Source organism: Aphis gossypii, chromosome X (genome assembly GCF_020184175.1).
Source record: "Aphis gossypii isolate Hap1 chromosome X, ASM2018417v2, whole genome shotgun sequence".
NCBI classification, from domain to species: domain Eukaryota; kingdom Metazoa; phylum Arthropoda; class Insecta; order Hemiptera; family Aphididae; genus Aphis; species Aphis gossypii.
Genome location: NC_065533.1, coordinates 12,011,733 through 12,023,037, shown reverse-complemented (window position 1 = coordinate 12,023,037; position 11,305 = coordinate 12,011,733). Strand labels below are relative to the sequence as shown.

Genomic DNA, 11,305 nt, shown 5'->3' with positions numbered 1-11,305 from the left:
TATCAAGACAGTTGCCTTATCACATAATCAAATTTTGTAAACGTAATTATAACGGAAAACAGTAAACACAAATAATTAAATAACACAAAACAAAAATTTAAATTAATTTCTAATTATTTGATAGTTAAAACTTAAAAATATTATGAGTTATGATAGTGGTTTCGGGCAATTCTCAAGCTATTCCAAAAATTTAATATGTAGGTATTAATACAATATTTTATTGTCAATAGCTAATAGCGATTTCCTCAGTTCTGTTACTTTTAAACAGTTGTCAGTTACTTAAAAGCGTTTAAAATTTAATTTCCGAATAACTATAAAGTTTAGGTAAACGCAAAAGTTGTATATTTTAACTGTGAATAACAATAAACTCAAAATTTGTATAACGTTTTTATTCAAAATAACGTAAAACAAAATTTTTTTCCAAATTCAAGCCATAAACAGTTATACCTATAATATTTAATAATTATATTATTATTTTATTAAATTAATTGAATTGTGTCTTCAATAATGTCTTCATCTTCAATTTGGTTCTCTTCAAGGTTTAGATTTGAAAATGCATATGCAAAACCAGTCTTTTTTGTAAAGTACTTGTATAAATATTTTCTAATACTATATAAGTACTTGATTATAAAACAGTTAATTTTTTTATTGATTTCCATTGTATCTTCTTGAAATTTGAATAGAAAAGTACCTAATGTTAATTAATATTTTTTTTCGTTTAATATTTATTTTGATTAAATTAAATACCTTTAGATTTCATTAATGACAACATACCATTAGAATGTATAATTATTTTTAGTATATATAGACAAATTAAAAAGTATAGTAAATAGTTCATTAACCTGGTAAAGGAAACTTTTTTTGTTTTTCAAATAGCGGTAAATCTTTGGTGAAACACTGCGGAACATTATCGCAGACGATATATCTTCAGGTATCCAACAACAACTATTTTTATTAGGATGAAGAAGAAATTCAATTTGAGTAGGGAAATTTATTTAAATCTATAAAATTACAACAAAATAATCGGATAATCTTATTTAATATTAGGTATTAATTAACATTTTTATAGGTACAACTGTTGGAGATAAGATTTCTATTACAAAAACAATTTAATGGTACTTAAGGTATATTTTTAATTATATGTCCATACATGTAATGGCTCATTATGAGCCATTAAAGAGAATTTTCAATACAGATTTCTATATTCTTTAATTATATTAATTTTTATACATATTATATATATTTTTTTTATTAATTAATATATTCTTCGATTGTCCATATGACTATATGAGTGTTTAAAATCCAAGTGTCAAATAAACTCGATGGTTATAAAAATATAAATAAATAAAAATAAACTTCATGCACTGACAGATTATATTATTGTAGTACCAAATATCGGTGAGGAAATTAAATTTTTATTTACGCCCAACCCGCCGACCATCGTTATCAATGCCACCGTGTGTTTATCAAAACGAATTATTGTCGTTGACAGTGTAGTCAGCTGGTGTTGCGAAATTGCGCTACGCATAGTGCATAGCACTTTTTCATTATTATCTATCGTAACGGCGACTTTTCATTTGAAAGTAAAGCGCTATTTCACATCGAACCATAGATATTAATATATATATATATATATTTATCTTTAATATCTATGCATCGAACCGACAGAAACTACGATTGTACTATCGCGGGAAAATATTCCAATCGGTCCTATCCATCGTCGATGATATTATCGCGATTTTATTCCAATAATTTTCGACTTCTCGCCGGCGGACACTTTATTGTTTTCGAACGTTCTGTACGTGTTCGCGTAGTCACGTCATAGCATTCGTCTTTTGAAACATGCGCCTGTGCGGTTTTGTACGCCGATTCCGTTAGGAAATTCCGGCAGCCGATCGACGTTCGATCTCGAGCGTTTTTTCTTCGTATTCGCGTTGTAAAACCATGTACGGATTCTGTTCGTGCGATTGTCGTACGAAATAGCTCTGTAGGTATTCTGTGCTAGTATTATAATTGTACGTTTATCGTATTGCTGCTTTTTTCAATCGACTTATTTACGTGTATAAAACTCACTTGCCGTGTACGCAGATAAATCCAGGATAAATCGTTCAATACCGTGATACCAAACTTCATTTGGACTATTAAATACCGTACGTATGTATTTCTTAATATTTTTATGCATGCGAAGACTGTTTTTGCTATAAAAGCACTGTGAACGTGTGGAAAACGGAAAAAAGCCAATAAAAGTCTAGTGAGAAACAAACTAATCAATCATATGCGTCATTATAAGGGCAGTTAATCCCCCCCCCCCTCAAGAAGAATATTGAGGAGGAAAACTTGTCATTTAGCCCCTCATAAATTGAATTTTATTTAAACAATTTTTTTAAAAAAAATTATGTTGAAATAACTTGTGTACAATTAAATGAGAAAATTATTCCCAATGTTATAGTCAGATCAATATAATCAATATAATCAAATATACAATGTATCAATTTCTTTTTCTTCTACCTATTCTTAACAAGATATAACTGTCAAAGGAACTGTATCTTAATGGGGTATAATTTGTTAAGGCGCTCGGTGCTAACGCGATATTGTATAAAAAAAAATGGTATATTGGAATAAAGATCCTCTTCTGTAGAATCAACCAAATTTGATAATTTTTTTTTTAAACCAATACAAGGAATTATTCTATATACCACATCAATATCTCTTTTCAAACATTTTAATCTAAAGCATTATACCTAATAAGAATTTAAAAATAATATAACTTTAAGCAATAATATATAAATAATATTTAATTCAAGATTTTTTTTTTTTTTTATTTAATTGGCTGTTAACAACAAACATCATAGTTATGTCTTATCCGTTCTCTGAGTTTTTAGGAAATATTTAATGAAAAAAACTTTAAATTAGTTAAATATTTAAATTAAAACAAATATGTTTATTATAAATTCATAACCTTTGGTTTAGAAAAAGTGCTTTCTATAATTTCTGTACATCTATGATAATGTTTCACGTTGCATGCATTCATCAAAATGTATTAAACATAATGTTTGCTTTCTATTTATCTCATTTTTATTATGCTTTATTGTTAACCAGTCATAACTGGCAATGGAACTTTAACTATCTTATTTTCATATACGTTTGACTTTTATCAATAAATAGCATTCTCTTTATTTTTTGGCTTAACCATCATATATCATTAATCCCATTGTTTATAAATACTGTTAATTTCATAAATTGGATTCTAGTTAACAGTGTTACATTGCATTGTGGTTACAATATGACCAAAAATTTTATTTATATAGTGTAGGATTTTTTCAATTGCATTATTTAACATGATTTTTTTTTTAGGTTGCTGTTCATCTGGATGTCACTCAAGATTGAAGTAATTTGGACTTTGTTACATTACTCTTAGGAGCTCTGAAGATGGACAGTTTGCTGAATCAGTTATCGGCAGATCATTTATGATGTTTATTGACTTAAATGTAATTAAATCATTAGTTGTAAGTAGTGATTAAGTCAAACGCACTTATACTGTATAATCTGTTAATTTAAAATGGGATTTATGAAAACAGTTTTTGTTTTTTGATTTTGATTCATAACAATTGAATAGTTATGTTTCTTTCATTTGAATTTATATTTAGTATCATTACAACATTTATCATAGTTATGTCTTATCCAATCTCTGATTTTTAAAGAAAGATTTAATGAAGAAACTTTTAAATTAGTTAAATAGTTAAATTAAAACAAATATGTTTATTATGAATTCATAACCTTTGGTTTAGAAAAAGTGCTTTCTATAATTTCTGTACATCTATGATAATGTTTCTCGTTGCATGCATTCATCAAAATGTATTAAACATAATGTTTGCTTTCTATTTATCTCATTTTTATTATGCTTTATTTTTAACTAGTCATCATAACTGGCAATGGAACATTAACTATCTTATTTTCATATACGTTTGACTTTTATCAATAAATAGCATTCTCTTTATTTTTTGGCTTAACCATCATATATCATTAATCCCATTGTTTATAAATACTGTTAATTTCATAAATTGGATTCTAGTTAACAGTGTTACATTGCATTGTGGTTACAATATGACCAAAAATTTTATTTATATAGTGTAGGATTTTTTCAATTGCATTATTTAACATGATTTTTTTTTTAGGTTGCTGTTCATCTGGATGTCACTCAAGATTGAAGTAATTTGGACTTTGTTACATTACTCTTAGGAGCTCTGAAGATGGACAGTTTGCTGAATCAGTTATCAGCTGATCATTTATGATGTTTATTGACTTAAATGTAATTAAATCATTAGTTGTAAGTAGTGATTAAGTCAAACGCACTTATACTGTATAATCTGTTAATTTAAAATGGGATTTATGAAAACAGTTTTTGTATTTGATTTTGATTCATAACAATTGAATAGTTATGTTTCTTTCATTTGAATTTATATTTAGTATCATTACAACATTTATCATAGTTATGTCTTATCCAATCTCTGATTTTTAAAGAAAGATTTAATGAAGAAACTTTTAAATTAGTTAAATAGTTAAATTAAAACAACTATGTTTATTATGAATTCATAACCTTTGGTTTAGAAGAAGTGCTTTCTATAATTTCTGTACATCTATGATAATGTTTCTCGTTGCATGCATTCATCAAAATGCATTAAACATAATGTTTGCTTTCTATTTATCTCATTTTTATTATGCTTTATTTTTAACTAGTCATCATAACTGGCAATGGAACATTAACTATCTTATTTTCATATACGTTTGGCTTTTATCAATAAATAGCATTCTCTTTATTTTTTGGCTTAACCATCATATATCATTAATCCCATTGTTTATAAATACTGTTAATTTCATAAATTGGATTCTAGTTAACAGTGTTACATTACATTGTGGTTACAATATGACCAAAAATTTTATTTATATAGTGTAGGATTTTTTCAATTGCATTATTTAACATGATTTTTTTTTTAGGTTGCTGTTCATCTGGATGTCACTCAAGATTGAAGTAATTTGGACTTTGTTACATTACTCTTAGGAGCTCTGAAGATGGACAGTTTGCTGAATCAGTTATCGGCTGATCATTTATGATGTTTATTGACTTAAATGTAATTAAATCATTAGTTGTAAGTAGTGATTAAGTCAAACGCACTTATACTGTATAATCTGTTAATTTAAAATGGGATTTATGAAAACAGTTTTTGTATTTGATTTTGATTCATAACAATTGAATAGTTATGTTTCTTTCATTTGAATTTATATTTAGTATCATTACAACATTTATCATAGTTATGTCTTATCCAATCTCTGATTTTTAAAGAAAGATTTAATGAAGAAACTTTTAAATTAGTTAAATAGTTAAATTAAAACAAATATGTTTATTATGAATTTATAACCTTTGGTTTAGAAAAAGTGCTTTCTATAATTTTTGTACATCTTTGATAATGTTTCACGTTGCATGCATTCATCAAAATGTATTAAACATAATGTTTGCTTTCTATTTATCTCATTTTTATTATGCTTTATTGTTAACCAGTCATAACTGGCAATGGAACTTTAACTATCTTATTTTCATATACGTTTGACTTTTATCAATAAATAGCATTCTCTTTATTTTTTGGCTTAACCATCATATATCATTAATCCCATTGTTTATAAATACTGTTAATTTCATAAATTGGATTCTAGTTAACAGTGTTACATTGCATTGTGGTTACAATATGACCAAAAATTTTATTTATATAGTGTAGAATTTTTTCAATTGCATTATTTAACATGATTTTTTTTTTAGGTTGCTGTTCATCTGGATGTCACTCAAGATTGAAGTAATTTGGACTTTGTTACATTACTCTTAGGAGCTCTGAAGATGGACAGTTTGCTGAATCAGTTATCGGCTGATCATTTATGATGTTTATTGACGTAAATGTAATTAAATCATTAGTTGTAAGTAGTGATTAAGTCAAACGCACTTATACTGTATAATCTGTTAATTTAAAATGGGATTTATGAAAACAGTTTTTGTATTTGATTTTGATTCATTACAATTGAATATTTATGTTTCTTTCATTTGAATTTATATTTAGTATCATTACAACATTTATCATAGTTATGTCTTATCCAATCTCTGATTTTTAAAGAAAGATTTAATGAAGAAACTTTTAAATTAGTTAAATAGTTAAATTAAAACAAATATGTTTATTATGAATTCATAACCTTTGGTTTAGAAAAAGTGCTTTCTATAATTTCTGTACATCTATGATAATGTTTCTCGTTGCATGCATTCATCAAAATGTATTAAACATAATGTTTGCTTTCTATTTATCTCATTTTTATTATGCTTTATTTTTAACTAGTCATCATAACTGGCAATGGAACATTAACTATCTTATTTTCATATACGTTTGACTTTTATCAAAATAGCATTCTCTTTATTTTTTGGCTTAACCATCATATATCATTAATCCCATTGTTTATAAATACTGTTAATTTCATAAATTGGATTCTAGTTAACAGTGTTACATTAATTGTGGTTACAATATGACCAAAAATTTTATATATAGTGTAGGATTTTTTCAATTGCATTATTTAACATGATTTTTTTTTTAGGTGCTGTTCATCTGGATGTCACTAAAGATTGAAGTAATTTGGACTTTGTTACATTACTCTTAGGAGCTCTGAAGATGGACAGTTTGCTGAATCAGTTATCGGCTGATCATTTATGATGTTTATTGACTTAAATGTAATTAAATCATTAGTTGTAAGTAGTGATTAAGTCAAACGCACTTATACTGTATAATCTGTTAATTTAAAATGGGATTTATGAAAACAGTTTTTGTATTTGATTTTGATTCATAACAATTGAATAGTTATGTTTCTTTCATTTGAATTTATATTTAGTATCATTACAACATTTATCATAGTTATGTCTTATCCAATCTCTGATTTTTAAAGAAAGATTTAATGAAGAAACTTTTAAATTAGTTAAATAGTTAAATTAAAACAAATATGTTTATTATGAATTCATAACCTTTGGTTTAGAAAAAGTGCTTTCTATAATTTCTGTACATCTATGATAATGTTTATCGTTGCATGCATTCATCAAAATGTATTAAACATAATGTTTGCTTTCTATTTATCTCATTTTTATTATGCTTTATTTTTAACTAGTCATCATAACTGGCAATGGAACTTTAACTATCATATTTTCATATACGTTTGACTTTTATCAATAAATAGTATTCTCTTTATTTATTGGCTTAACCATCATATATCATTAATCCCATTGTTTATAAATACTGTTAATTTCATAAATTGGATTCTAGTTAACAGTGTTACATTGAATTGTGGTTACAATATGACCAAACATTTTATTTATATAGTGTAGAATTTTTTCAATTGCATTATTTAACATGATTTTTTTTTTAGGTTGCTGTTCATCTGGATGTCACTCAAGATTGAAGTAATTTGGACTTTGTTACATTACTCTTAGGAGCTCTGAAGATGGACAGTTTGCTGAATCAGTTATCGGCAGATCATTTATGATGTTTATTGACTTAAATGTAATTAAATCATTAGTTGTAAGTAGTGATTAAGTCAAACGCACTTATACTGTATAATCTGTTAATTTAAAATGGGATTTATGAAAACAGTTTTTGTATTTGATTTTGATTCATAACAATTGAATAGTTATGTTTCTTTCATTTGAATTTATATTTAGTATCATTACAACATTTATCATAGTTATGTCTTATCCAATCTCTGATTTTTAAAGAAAGATTTAATGAAGAAACTTTTAAATTAGTTAAATAGTTAAATTAAAACAAATATGTTTATTATGAATTCATAACCTTTGGTTTAGAAAAAGTGCTTTCTATAATTTCTGTACATCTTTGATAATGTTTCACGTTGCATGCATTCATCAAAATGTATTAAACATAATGTTTGCTTTCTATTTATCTCATTTTTATTATGCTTTATTGTAACCAGTCATAACTGGCAATGGAACTTTAACTATCTTATTTTCATATACGTTTGACTTTTATCAATAAATAGCATTTCTTTATTTTTTGGCTTAACCATCATATATCATTAATCCCATTGTTTATAAATACTGTTAATTTCATAAATTGGATTCTAGTTAACAGTGTTACATTGCATTGTGGTTACAATATGACCAAAAATTTTATTTATATAGTGTAGGATTTTTTCAATTGCATTATTTAACATGATTTTTTTTTTAGGTGCTGTTCATCTGGATGTCACTCAAGATTGAAGTAATTTGGACTTTGTTACATTACTCTTAGGAGCTCTGAAGATGGACAGTTTGCTGAATCAGTTATCAGCTGATCATTTATGATGTTTATTGACTTAAATGTAATTAAATCATTAGTTGTAAGTAGTGATTAAGTCAAACGCACTTATACTGTATAATCTGTTAATTTAAAATGGGATTTATGAAAACAGTTTTTGTATTTGATTTTGATTCATAACAATTGAATAGTTATGTTTCTTTCATTTGAATTTATATTTAGTATCATTAACATTTATCATAGTTATGTCTTATCCAATCTCTGATTTTTAAAGAAAAGAAATTTATGAGAAAACTTTTAAATTAGTTAAATAGTTAAATTAAAACAAATATGTTTATTATGAATTCATAACCTTTGGTTTAGAAAAAGTGCTTTCTATAATTTCTGTACATCTATGATAATGTTTATCGTTGCATGCATTCATCAAAATGTATTAAACATAATGTTTGCTTTCTATTTATCTCATTTTTATTATGCTTTATTGTTAACCAGTCATAACTGGCAATGGAACTTTAACTATCTTATTTTCATATACGTTTGACTTTTATCAATAAATAGCATTCTCTTTATTTTTTGGCTTAACCATCATATATCATTAATCCCATTGTTTATAAATACTGTTAATTTCATAAATTGGATTCTAGTTAACAGTGTTACATTGCATTGTGGTTACAATATGACCAAAAATTTTATTTATATAGTGTAGAATTTTTTCAATAGCATTATTTAACATGATTTTTTTTTTAGGTTGCTGTTCATCTGGATGTCACTCAAGATTGAAGTAATTTGGACTTTGTTACATTACTCTTAGGAGCTCTGAAGATGGACAGTTTGCTGAATCAGTTATCGGCAGATCATTTATGATGTTTATTGACTTAAATGTAATTAAATCATTAGTTGTAAGTAGTGATTAAGTCAAACGCACTTATACTGTATAATCTGTTAATTTAAAATGGGATTTATGAAAACAGTTTTTGTATTTGATTTTGATTCATAACAATTGAATAGTTATGTTTCTTTCATTTGAATTTATATTTAGTATCATTACAACATTTATCATAGTTATGTCTTATCCAATCTCTGTTTTAAAGAAAGATTTAATGAAGAAACTTTTAATTAGTTAAATAGTTAAATTAACAAATATGTTTATTATGAATTTATAACCTTTGGTTTAGAAAAGTGCTTTCTATAATTTCTGTACATCTTTGATAATGTTTCACGTTGCATGCATTCATCAAAATGTATTAAACATAATGTTTGCTTTCTATTTATCTCATTTTTATTATGCTTTATTGTTAACCAGTCATAACTGGCAATGGAACTTTAACTATCTTATTTTCATATACGTTTGACTTTTATCAATAAATAGCATTCTCTTTATTTTTTGGCTTAACCATCATATATCATTAATCCCATTGTTTATAAATACTGTTAATTTCATAAATTGGATTCTAGTTAACAGTGTTACATTGCATTGTGGTTACAATATGACCAAAATTTTATTATATAGTGTAGAATTTTTTCAATAGCATTATTTAACATGATTTTTTTTTTAGGTTGCTGTTCATCTGGATGTCACTCAAGATTGAAGTAATTTGGACTTTGTTACATTACTCTTAGGAGCTCTGAAGATGGACAGTTTGCTGAATCAGTTATCGGCAGATCATTTATGATGTTTATTGACTTAAATGTAATTAAATCATTAGTTGTAAGTAGTGATTAAGTCAAACGCACTTATACTGTATAATCTGTTAATTTAAAATGGGATTTATGAAAACAGTTTTTGTATTTGATTTTGATTCATAACAATTGAATAGTTATGTTTCTTTCATTTGAATTTATATTTAGTATCATTACAACATTTATCATAGTTATGTCTTATCCAATCTCTGATTTTTAAAGAAAGATTTAATGAAGAAACTTTTAAATTAGTTAAATAGTTAAATTAAAACAAATATGTTTATTATGAATTTATAACCTTTGGTTTAGAAAAAGTGCTTTCTATAATTTCTGTACATCTTTGATAATGTTTCACGTTGCATGCATTCATCAAAATGTATTAAACATAATGTTTGCTTTCTATTTATCTCATTTTTATTATGCTTTATTGTTAACCAGTCATAACTGGCAATGGAACTTTAACTATCTTATTTTCATATACGTTTGACTTTTATCAATAAATAGCATTCTCTTTATTTTTTGGCTTAACCATCATATATCATTAATCCCATTGTTTATAAATACTGTTAATTTCATAAATTGGATTCTAGTTAACAGTGTTACATTGCATTGTGGTTACAATATGACCAAAAATTTTATTCATATAGTGTAGGATTTTTTCAATTGCATTATTTAACATGATTTTTTTTTTAGGTTGCTGTTCATCTGGATGTCACTCAAGATTGAAGTAATTTGGACTTTGTTACATTACTCTTAGGAGCTCTGAAGATGGACAGTTTGCTGAATCAGTTATCGGCTGATCATTTATGATGTTTATTGACGTAAATGTAATTAAATCATTAGTTGTAAGTAGTGATTAAGTCAAACGCACTTATACTGTATAATCTGTTAATTTAAAATGGGATTTATGAAAACAGTTTTTGTATTTGATTTTGATTCATAACAATTGAATAGTTATGTTTCTTTCATTTGAATTTATATTTAGTATCATTACAACATTTATCATAGTTATGTCTTATCCAATCTCTGATTTTTAAAGAAAGATTTAATGAAGAAACTTTTAAATTAGTTAAATAGTTAAATTAAAACAAATATGTTTATTATGAATTCATAACCTTTGGTTTAGAAAGAGTGCTTTCTATAATTTCTGTACATCTATGATAATGTTTCTCGTTGCATGCATTCATCAAAATGTATTAAAATAATGTTTGCTTTCTATTTATCTCATTTTTATTATGCTTTATTTTTAACTAGTCATATAACTGGCAATGGAACTTTAACTATCTTATTTTCAT

The 11,305-nt window shown here is 25.6% G+C and overlaps 1 long non-coding RNA gene across 24 annotated transcripts; it reads left to right on the top strand.

Annotated features, from left to right (window-relative positions):
• The first annotated feature begins 1,606 nt into the window (after positions 1 to 1,606).
• LOC126552794 (uncharacterized) lies at positions 1,607 to 10,839 on the top strand. 24 transcript variants are annotated; one of them, XR_007606228.1, is made up of 10 exons: positions 1,609 to 1,987; positions 2,089 to 2,150; positions 3,355 to 3,506; positions 4,176 to 4,327; positions 4,996 to 5,147; positions 5,813 to 5,964; positions 7,447 to 7,598; positions 9,078 to 9,229; positions 9,887 to 10,038; positions 10,704 to 10,839. It is a non-coding gene; the product is annotated as an uncharacterized LOC126552794 (long non-coding RNA). The 24 variants fall into 24 exon arrangements; XR_007606229.1 differs by having other exon boundaries at positions 1,609 to 1,991; XR_007606219.1 differs by having other exon boundaries at positions 1,612 to 2,150; positions 3,355 to 3,488.
• The last annotated feature ends 466 nt before the right edge of the window (positions 10,840 to 11,305 follow it).